Source organism: Carlito syrichta, unplaced genomic scaffold, assembly GCF_000164805.1.
Source record: "Carlito syrichta isolate Samal-C Ts95f unplaced genomic scaffold, Tarsius_syrichta-2.0.1 Scaffold315300, whole genome shotgun sequence".
Lineage (NCBI taxonomy): Eukaryota > Metazoa > Chordata > Mammalia > Primates > Tarsiidae > Carlito > Carlito syrichta.
Window position 1 is genome coordinate 277,075 of NW_007259396.1, and position 11,223 is coordinate 288,297.

Sequence of the window (11,223 nt, forward strand, 5' to 3'; positions counted from 1 at the left end):
ACAAAAAAGGAGACACCCCATGGGGGAGGGTGTGTATAACTAGAACTGTAGAGCAGGCTCCATGAGGTAATGCTAATCTTTACTGTGCACTCTGCCTTCTAATATTTTAATTCTGCTTAGTTCAGTTTCTTCTGCTCTTTTTTTTTTTTTTTTGAATTGAGTCTCACTCTGTCACCCAGGCTGGAGGGCAGTGGCATTCTCCCGGCCACCGCAGCCTCAACCTGCTGGGCTCAAGTGATCCTTCTGCCTCAGCCTTCCAAGTAGCCAGAACTACAGGCACGCGCCATGATGCCTATCTAATTTTTTGATTTATTGTAGAGATGAGGTCTCGCCAAATTGCCCAGGCTGACATCAAACCCATGGGCTCAGACAATCCTCTCACCTCGGCCTCCCAAAGTGCTGGGATTATAGGCGTGAGCCACCTTGCCAGCCTATTTCTTCCTTTCTTAAGAGCTGCTTGTGTTCCCTAAATTGCCATGATCTGAACCTGAAAACCCCATTCTGACTGTTGCCGGGTTGGCCCGCGCCCCTCAAGTCACCCGCTGTCCTGCTTCCCTGTCCCAATTGGAACTACCCAGTCTGTATACCTCCCTCCCACTGCCTTTGTTCCCTCTTTCAAACAGTCACTCTTTCAACAAGCGTTTCGTTGTTCACCCTAGGCCAGAAACCGTTCCAGCGGTCATCCTGGCAAAAGCGGCAAGGACCTGGAGCAGACAGAGATGAATTCGATGGCCAGTGATCAGGCTTCAGGGTGGAGGTGGCATTTGTGCTGGGCCTTGAAGGGCAGAGATAAATGTGGGAGAGCAACTCCCGGCAGGGCTGGCCCAGCTCACTGCAGCCTCAGTTTCAGCTTTCCCCAGCCTCTCAGCCACGGGGCTCTGGCCGCACAGGTCTTCCTTCCATGCCTGGAAAGAGCTGAGATCTTTCCTATCTCAGGGCTCCCACATTCTGTTCTCACTGGAAAGTTCTTCTGCCTCACTCTTGGTCACTCAACTTCTACCACTGCTGAATCCCCAAGTACTAGTCAGGACTCTCCAGAGAAACAGACAAGAGAGAGGAGAGAGGGGAAACAGAGAGAGAAGGGGAGAGGGGAGAGGAGAGGAGAGAGGTGAGAAGGGAGATAGAGAGAGAGTGAAGGGAGAAGAGAGAGAGGAGGGGGGAGAGAGAGGGAGGAGGAAATGGGGGGAGGGGGAGGGAGGAGGGAGGGAGGAGGGGGAGAAGGAGAGAGAGGGAGAGGTTGAGATTTTAAATCTGGGCACCTTCTGGCTTAGTCAAGTTGACACCTACATTTAACCATCACACCCCAGCCACAGGCTAGCACCTGTCTCTAGTCAAGTGATGACTAATCAATATCTATTGAATGAATAAATTCCCAGTCCAGCCCCATCATCAGCTGGACAATCATAGCCACCAACCTGGTCTTCCAGCCCCTTCCTTTCTAGTATTCCTAGCCCATTTTTGGGGTCATAACTGCCACAGAGACAGGTGGAGGGTGGATTTCTTTCCTCTACATAAAACAGTCAGCAACTCCCTACTACCTGCAGGGTGAAAGTCAAGTTCCTCTGGCCCTTTATGAGGCTGGTGATTTGGCTCTACACTTGTCACCAGCCTCAGCTTCACCACTTCCTCTCCATTTTTGAGCCTCAGAGCCTCTGCTTAGGCTGTGTCCCTGCCTAAAAACAGTCACCATTCCCTTTCCTTACATTCCTACACACCCTTCAAAACCCAGCTCAAGCAGATCATGGTTGTGTGCCTGTAGTCCCAGCTACTCGAGGAGAGGCTGGGGCAGGAGAATCGCTTGAGGCCAGGAATTTGAGACCACCCTGGGCAACATAGCAAAGATCATCTCTTAAAAACAAAAACCAGCCAGGGGTGATGGCTCATCCTATAATCCCAGCACTTTAGGAGGCCGAGGTGAGAGGACTGCCTGAGTCCAGGGATTCGAGATCAGCCTGGACAACTGGGTGAGACCTCGTTTCTACAACAAATCAAAAAATTAGCTAGGCGTGGTGGCGTGCGCCTGTAGTTCCAACTACTTGGAAGGCTGAGGTGGAAGGATCACCTGAGCCCAGCAGGTCGAGGCTGCGGTGTCTGGGAGCATGCCACTGCACTCCAGCCTGGGCAACAGAGTGAGACTCTGACACAAAAAAACAAAAAACAAAATACAAAAAAGCCCCTCTCCAGCATCATACCTCCCCCACACCTCCTCAGGTCAAGGGGGGCCAAGCCATCTCTGGTCCTCGCTGGTTGTGACCAGGCTTCTACCTGCCCTAGGACCCCTGGGCTGCATCTTCTTGATTCCCTGGGGCTCCTCCCAAGTTCCTTGAGGACACAGATTGTGTGGCGTCATGCCTGAATCCCTGACCCAGGTAGGGGCTTGATAGGTAACCAGAACATACGTCTTAATTGAATGAATGACAACGAATCATCTTGTCCCAATTCAGCCCTGACATCGCCATAAGGCAACCTTCTCCACCTGCCGTCATCTGAACATCACCCTTGTCTAGAGTCTAGACCACCCCAGAGTTGTTAGTCACCATTAGAGATTCATTTCTCTTCCGTTGCTTTGAACAATTTTACCCTTTCATTTAGAATCTTCCTGCAATTTGCTTCCAAGCCAACGTATCCCAACTGCTTCTTGTTGGAAACCAAACTGTCAACACTTTACATGAATTTCTGAAAACTTTATATTTAGTGAAAAGAAACAAGCTTTCAGTAATTTTGTAAATTTGGTGCATTTATTTAAGACATGTTGATACTTTGGCAAATTGGCTTACTTTCTGCCTCCTGAACTTCTGTCCTACCTTATATTTCAAAAGGAGTCTTAACCCAAAGGAATGAGTCTCTAAGGGAAGAAATGTGTGTCCTTTGGCAAAGAGATCTCACAGAGAGACTCTGATTTATTATCTTCTCTATTATACAAGGGGAGATAAAAAAAAACAAACCAGGAATTATTTTTTGGAAGGAAGGCGGGCCCCTGATAATACACATGGAATTTGTTCCTAGCGATCAAACGGTCAACCAAAGCTTTTGTCTGGAAGTTTTGAGAAGGGTGCAAGATGATTTGTGGGAAAAAAATGTCCCAAACTGTGGCAAACAGGTGACTGGTTCTTCCACCATGACCATGGACCTGCCCATATGGTACTGAGTGTTCAGCGGTTTTTGACCCAAAAACGGCATGACCCCCCCGGCTCCACCCTCCCTGTTCACCCGATCTTGCCCTGGGCAACTTTTTATTTTTTGTTTCCCCGGATGAAAAACTCCTCAAAGGGAAATGTTTTGTCGACATGGAAGAGGTGAAACAAAAAAATGGCAGATGCTCTAAAAGCCATCAAAATCGACAAGTTCAAAAGCTTTTCTGAGCAGTGGAAAGGCATCTCAACAGGTGCATTGCATCAGACAGAGTACTTTGAAGGTAAACATGTAAGAATAATTACACAATTTTTAAATAAATAAATACCGGTTTTTTTGGGGGGGTCCCCCCTCGTATTTGCAACTCACTTGCATCCACACCCCTGTGCTATTTCAACTTCACTCTAACATCACCAAGTGCTCACGTACTCAGGGAAAGGGCACAGCATGACCTCTCTGAACCAAAGAGAGGGCTGCTGGCCTGCAAGGGCACCATCTTCTTTTGCTTTCGTTCGCCACTTGTTCAGCAGGAACAGGACTTTGGAAACAGGGCCAGACCAGCCATGCCTCTGTGGTTGCAAGCAACAGAAACCCAACTCAGACTGGCTTAGACAGAGGAGGAATTCCTTGGCTCTCGTAGAAGGGAAGGATCTTGCAGCAACTCTTAGAATGTAAGGGAGAAATTTAGGAACCGGGACCGCAGGGAAGGCGACTGTGAGGTCAGTGTCCCCAGGACCCCTCCATGCTGACCCCTGGAGCTCTGCTGGATGCTGTTTCTTTGCACTTGTTGGCCTCCTTGTCTCTGACTCCCGATGGCCCTTCCCCGTGTGGCAGGGAGCAAGACTGCCCCGGCAGAGAGAGCTGCTTGCACCTAGAGTCTGTGTATCAGTCCCAGGGAAGGATCCTCACTGGACCCATGATTGTTGCCAGGAGGATGGAATGCTATGATTGGCCAGGCCGGGATCTCGTGCCCACGCTTGCAGCCAGGGCATGGGGTCTGTTACCAGAGGAAGGGACCCTGGAAGGACACATATCTATAGTCCTCTAGACAAGAGGAGAGTGGAGCAGTTTAGCTTGAAGATAAAACACCAGGGATGTGGATAAATGTTAAATGCTTTACTTAGCACGCTTGGGAACCCAGGAGTTTTACAGATTTAGGCCCTTCCCTACTTAATTCCAACCTACTGACCCCACCCAGCCACCTGGCTCCATTCTAACTAAGCTCATTGCTCACTGCTCAGTGCACAAATGTTTGTGGAAGCGATGGATGAATGTGGCTGTACATGGCCTGTGCTTTCCTATGTCTGGGTCTTTCATGGCTCTGTGGGTTGGAATATATCCACCACTCCCACTAGTTTCTGCTCATTTTGTCATATCCATCCTTGAAAGCCCAGTTCAGGTGCTACCTCCTCCAGGAAGTCTTCCCCGATCCTACAACTTGTTTCTTTTTTGGGTCTTGTTTAAACCTCCACTTCCTATAGACTCTAACGTGATTTTATATTGTTTGTGTTATGTGCTAGTTTAGCAGAAATAACTTTCCAACAATTAGTCTACCACACAGATGGGAGGGAGTGAGCTCTCCATCCCTCGAGGCTTTAGAGCAGAGGCCTGTTTTGGAGATGTTGCAGAAAGACAAGGATTTCTTGGGGACGGCGTACTAGTTTCCTAGAGCTACCATAACCAATGACCATAAACTGCGTGACTTTAAACAATAGAAATGTATCCTCCCACAGTTTTAGGAGTCAAAAGTTGAAGATCAAGGTGCCGGTGGGGTTCGTTCCTTCTGGAGGCTCTGGGGGACAGTCTGTTCTAGGCCTCTTCCTGGCTCTGGTAGCTGCCAGCCATGCTTGTTTTCCTTGGCTTGTAGATACATCACACTATCGTCTCCATTTTCATGTAGCCTTCTCTTCGGTGTCTCTCTGTGTCCTCCCTCTTCTTTAAAAACACCAGTCATTGGATGTAGGGCCCACCCTAAATCTAGGATAATTTTCATCTCAAGAGCCCTAACTAACTGTAGCTGCAAAGACCCTCTTCTCAAATAAGGTCACAGTCTAAGGATCTGGGTGGAAGGGAATATTTGGGAGACACTCTTCAACCCACTACAGGGTTAGTGTGCAGGACAAATTGAACACAAGTCAGGGGGGTAGTCAGGGGGCACAGACCTCAGCCCCCACCCATCCTTGTCATCTGGCTTTCCAGAGAAATCTGGATTTTTATGAATGAATCTCTAAGGGTAGGAATGTATGTTTTGGGGGGCAGCAGTATCTCAGAGAGACTTTGATTTATTATCTTCTCTATTTTACACATCCTAGATAACCTGGAGATGAAAAAGATCTAGATTTTTTTTTTTTAATTGAGTGAGAGTCTCACTCTGTCGCCCAGACTGGAGTGCAGTGGCACACTCATGGCCACCGCCGCAGCCTTGAACTGCTGGGCTCAGGTGATCCTTCCACCTCAGACTTCCAAGTAGCTGGAACCACAGGTGCACACCACTGTGCCAGGCTAAATTTTTTATTTATTGTAGAGATGAGGTCTCGCCAAGGTGCCCAGGCTGGTCTCGAACCGCTGGACTCAAGCAATCCTCTCACCTCCGCCTCCCAAAGTGCTGGGATTACCGGTGTGAGCCCAAGATCTAGATTATCTAGATTTTTAAATGTTGGTAACGTATTAAACCTTTTAAAACATATGAAAAATCTGACCCACATATCTCTACATTTATAGAGAGTACATCTACAGGTCAAATTTGGCCTCTGGAACCCCAGTTTGCGACCTCAAGTGGAAACTAAAACCCGGCTTCTGTGAGCGCTAGCACGAGTCTATGCACTTCTGCAAGACACCACCAGAGGGCGCGCCGGTCATGATGATAGGCAAAGCCGCCGGCAACCAGACCGGGGAGGTGTCCAGGGAAATCCAGCAACGGATGGGGTTTTTTTTTTTTTTACTTTTTTCTTTTTCTTTTTCTTTTTTTTTTTTTTGAGTTGGAGTCTCACTCTGTCGCCCAAACTGGAGTGCAGTGGCACGCTCCCGGCCACCGCAGCCTCGACCTGCTGGGCTCCAGCGATCCTTCCACCTCAGTCTACCAAGTAGCTGGAGGTTTTTTAAGTCAGGAGATGGGGCGTGACCGGTGGAGGGGTCTGGGGTTAAGCTAATGACCAACGTTCATTCCATCTGAAACTTGTCTTTCCATCATTTTCTTTCTTTCTTTCTTTCTTTTTTTTGATTCAGAGTCTTACTCCGTCCCCCAGGCTGGAGTGGCCCACTCACAGCCACCCCAGCGTTGACCTGCTGGATCCTTCCAAGTAGCCGAAACTACAGGCGCACGCTACCAGGCCATGCTAATTTTCTGATTTATTGTAGAGTCGAGGTCTTGCCAAATTGCCCAGGCTGGTCTCGAACCCCTGGGCTCAGGCCATCCTCTTACCTCGGCCTCCCAAAGTGCTGGGATTACAGGTTTGAGCCACTGCGCCTGGCCCATCATTTCCTCTTCATCTTCGATGCTGATATCTCTTGTTCACTAAAGGTACCTGCTACTCCAGACGCTGAGGCGGAAGAATCCTCTGAACCCAGAAGTTCAAGACCAGCCTGAGCAACTCAGTTGATGCCCTGTCTCAATATAAGTATACAGATAATTTTAATTCAGTGAAAATAAATACTTTACAAAAAATTCTGGGCATGGTAGTTCAAGCCTGCAATCCCAGCACTTTGGGAAGCCAAGGCAAGAGGATTGCCTGAGTCCAGGGGTTCTGAGCAACTTGGCGAGACCTTGTACTATAATAAATTAAAAAAATAGCTGGGCATGGTGGCGCATGCCTGTAGTTCCAGCTACTTGGAAGGCTGGGGTGGAAGGATCGCCTGAGCCCAGCAGGTCAAGGCTGCTGTGGTCATGAGCCTGAGTGACAGATTGAGACTCTGACTCAGTTTTTTATCGCCTGCCCTGAATATTGGTGACAGTTCTGTGTGGAAGATTCTATTTTCCAAAGATGGTTGCAGCATCTCTCAGTCTACATGCTATTGAGTGATTTTGTCACTCTTCCCATTGAGAAGTGAGGTCTGTGTCCTGTGTCCTTGCGTCTGTGGGCTTACTCATAACCCATTGAAAGCACCATAAGTGACACGGATGACTTCTGATCCTAGCCTGTAAAAGGTGATGCAGCTTCTGCCCGGTCAGCTGGAGCACTTGGACATAGGACTCTGAGCTGTCATGTGACTGTCCAGAGGCCACCATGCTCTTAGGAAGCCCAAGCTGTCACATGCGAGGAGACCACTTGCAGAGACCCTGAGATATACGAAGACAGGGATGCTTGGCCATCCCTGGCTGTCCCAGTCTCGTGCTATTCCAACGTCAGCCCCCAACTGACTGCAGCCCCACGAGAGCCTTCCTGAGCTGCAACCACCAGCTGAGCCCATCCTGATATCCTGGTCCATGGAAACCCTGAGACATAATAGAATGTTGTTGTTTTAGGCCATTAACTTTTGGAATGATTCATTCCTCAGCAGTAGGTATTTGGAACACTCTCAAATGTGTCCTGGAGACTTTGCCCTCTTAGGCTCTGGTGGAGTGAGCAACTTTCTGCGTATTCTGATCCAGTAACCCCCAAATATTCTGCTGTGCCAGACAGTTCATACTTCGTGGCTGAGTCGTTGGGAGGCGCTACCGCCGGCCTTCCGTGAAAGGTAGACAGAGTGTCTGACCCCACCTACCTCCACCCTAGTGTGGGAGAGTCAGCCCCTTTCCTGAACGGGGCCAGCAGAGGAGGCTCAGCCTTCCAAGTCGCTGGAACTACAGATGTGTGCTACCATGCCTGGTTTATTTTTCGATTTATTGTAGAGATGAGGTCTTACCAAGTTGCCCAAGTTGCTGGTCATGAACCCCTGAGCTCAGGCCATCCTCTTGTCTCGGCTTCCCAAAGTGCTGGGATTATAGGATTATAGACTTGAGCCACTGAGCCCGGCCTAGTGACTTTTTGAAAATCTTTTATTTATTTAAGTTTTTTGTAGAGATGGGGTCTCTCTCTATGTTGCCCAAACTGGTCTTGAACTCCTAGCCTCAAGTGATCTTCCTACCTCAGCCTCCCAAAGTGTTGGGATAACAGGCATGAGCCATCATGCCTGGCCTGCTTATATAGTGACTCAATCTTTTGGAAGTTAGCCACGCACGGTGGCTCACACCTGTAATCCCAGCACTTTGGGAGTCCGAGGCAGGAGGATTACTTGAGGCCAGGGGTTTGAGACCAACCTGGGTAACATAGTGAGACCCATCTATGGGTCTACAAATATCTACAAAAATTTTCTTAAAAAGTAGCCTGGCATAGTGATGTGTACCTATAGTCCCAGCTACTTGTGAGGCTGAGGCAGGAGGATCACTTGAGCCCAGGAGGTCGAGGCTGCAATGAGCTATGATTGCTCTGTGGCACTCTAGCCTGGGCGACAGGGATCTTGTCTCTAAAAAAAGTTTTTAAAAAATTCTTTTTGGGAGACCTTCATTCTTGTCCCCTTAGACTATACTTAGAAAAACACCCTTAGGCATATACATACTAATATGGCATTAGGTTCTATGAATAAAAAATTTATGTATAGATAAATTCGGTTCTATAGCTCTAGTTCCAATATTAATGGATGAATAAATTCAATTGCGTGGCTGTGTTGCAATTCACTAACCAATTCCCTATCAATGGACATGGCTTCTGATGTTCCTCTGTTTTAAATTATACTAAAAATCTCTGTAGCAAAGTCACTACAAGCACCTTGTCCCAGACTTAGTTTATGCTGGCTGCACCTTATGTGTTCTGGAAGCTGCTTTCCATCCTCTCTGGAACAAGGCAGGGCATGTTGAAATTCACACAGTGTTTCTAAAATGAGAAAGACACCATGGGAACTGCCCCCCACTGTGGCCCCAGGTGGCTCCGGGGTTCAGCCTCACCCACAGTTCCGTGGGGCGGGCCTGGTTTCCAGGCAGCGGGGTGTCCATGGCGCCTGTGATGGGACCCTGGGGGACCTGGCTACGGCTGCCCGTCCAGAGGAGCAGTGATTTATGTCGTGGGCAGAGAAGAACAGGGCCTGTGTGTTCATTCCCGGAGTCAGGTTCAGGCAGAGCTGGGGGTGGGGAGCGGAGGATGTGGCAGAGGCCCGGCCTCGGGTCCCGTTTACCTCCTGGACTGCAGGAGGGTGGCAGCAGCCGGCGTCCAAGGGCCTGGTGCACTGGCCAGCTGGCCTCTGTGTCCACAAAGCCGGCCCTTCAGCACGGGCAGAGGCCCTGTCCCTGTGCCTGCCTGCAGCGTCTGGAGGCCGTCCATGGAGGTGCACGGGGCCCAACACAAACAGCCCCCACAGAAAGGGGCCTCATGGCCAGCGCGGATGGCTGCTGGACAGGCGGGGGAGGGGTGCCAACGCCCTGCGGCCAGGGATGTGGCGGGCAGGTGCTGCTCCTGGCCACCTTGGTGGGCTGCATGGACTTCAGGGAGGGGCTGTGTGGTGCCAGGGACTGGGGGCTTTGGTCCCAGAGCAGTTCCTCCCTTCCTCCTTCTCTTCCTTCCCGGCTTCCTTCTGTTCCTTCCCTTCCTCTCTCCATCCCTTCCCTTCTTGCCTTCCCTTCTCTCTTCCTCTCTTCCTTTTTTGGGGGGGTTCTTTCATCATTTTTAAACAAGACTTGTTCATTCTGGTAGTTACAAGAGTCACACGTGCTCCTTTATCTGGTGAATCCACGCAGAATGGGAGAAAGGGCGCAGGGCCTCCCCCATCCATCCCATGTGGGGCTGACAGCCCCGGGCCTTCCACAGGCCACGTCCTGACAGCTATGGACACACAGTTGGGCTCTTGCTGTTTCTTTTTTTTTTTTGAGTTGGGGTCTCATTCTGTCGCCCAGACTGGAGTGCAGTGGCCGCTCCTGGCCACCGCAGCCTCGACCTGCTGAGCTCCAGCGATCCTTCCTTCTCAGCCTTCCAAGTAGCTGGAATTACAGGCATGGCTACCACGCCCGGCTGATTTTTTGATTTATTGTAGAGATGAAGTCTCGCTGCCCAGGCGGGTCTTGAACCCGCGGGCTCAGGCAATCCACTCACCTCGGCCTCTCAAAGGCGCGGGATTACAGGCTGAGCCACCGAGCCCGGCTCTTGCTGTTTCTTTACAGGCACCAGGACTTGCCTTCGCAGAGGTTCTGGGGTGGAGAGGGGGTATTTGAAACTTGTTAAGGTGTTTTTTTTTGTTGTTCTTTTCTTGGCTGTCCATGGCTGAAGGGAGGGGGCTGGGTTGGGTGCAGGTCAAGGGACACTGTACTCTCTGTGGGGGACAGTCTCCCCCATGGAATTGTCCTGCCTGCATTTCCCATAATGCCCCAACGTGGCAATGTGCTTTTTATTTATTTATTTACTTACTTTTTTTTGAGACAAGGACTCACTCTGTTGCTCAGGCTGGAGTGCAGTGGCACGATCACGCCTCACTGCAGCCTCGACCGCTTGGGCTCAGGTGATCCTTCTGCATCAGTGTCCTGAGTAGCTGAACTACAGGCACATGCCATCATGTCCTGCTAATTTTTAAATTTTTTTGTGGAGTTGAAGTCTCACTATGTTGCCTAGGCTGGTCTCGAACTCTTGGGCTCAAGCAATCCTCCTACCCAAAGTGCTGATATCACAGACATGAGCCACCATGCCTGGCTGTAACAAGTGCACACCCTCCCAGCCAGTGAAGCTGTATGGACACTTTTTTTTTAAAACAGATGCATAATATGCAACAGTATGGTTCGACCAACAACTTAGCCAACCATTTCTCTCTAATGGTTATTCAGACACTTAGGTGTGATTTTTGTCCTCATTATTTCAAACATATGTGCAAAACTATAGTTTTTGATGGGTAATTTCTTTCTTTCTTTTTTTTTTTTTTTGGAGTCAGAGTCTCACTCTGTCCCCCAGGGTAGAATGCAATAGCACAATTACAGCCACCGCAGCCTCGACCTGCTGGGCTAAAGTGATCCTTCTGCCTCAGCCTTCCAAGTAGCTGGAACTATAGGCACATGCCACCACACCTGGCTAATTTTCATATTTATTGTAGAGACGAGGTCTTGCCAAGCTGCCCAGGCTGGTCTCGAACCCCTGGGCT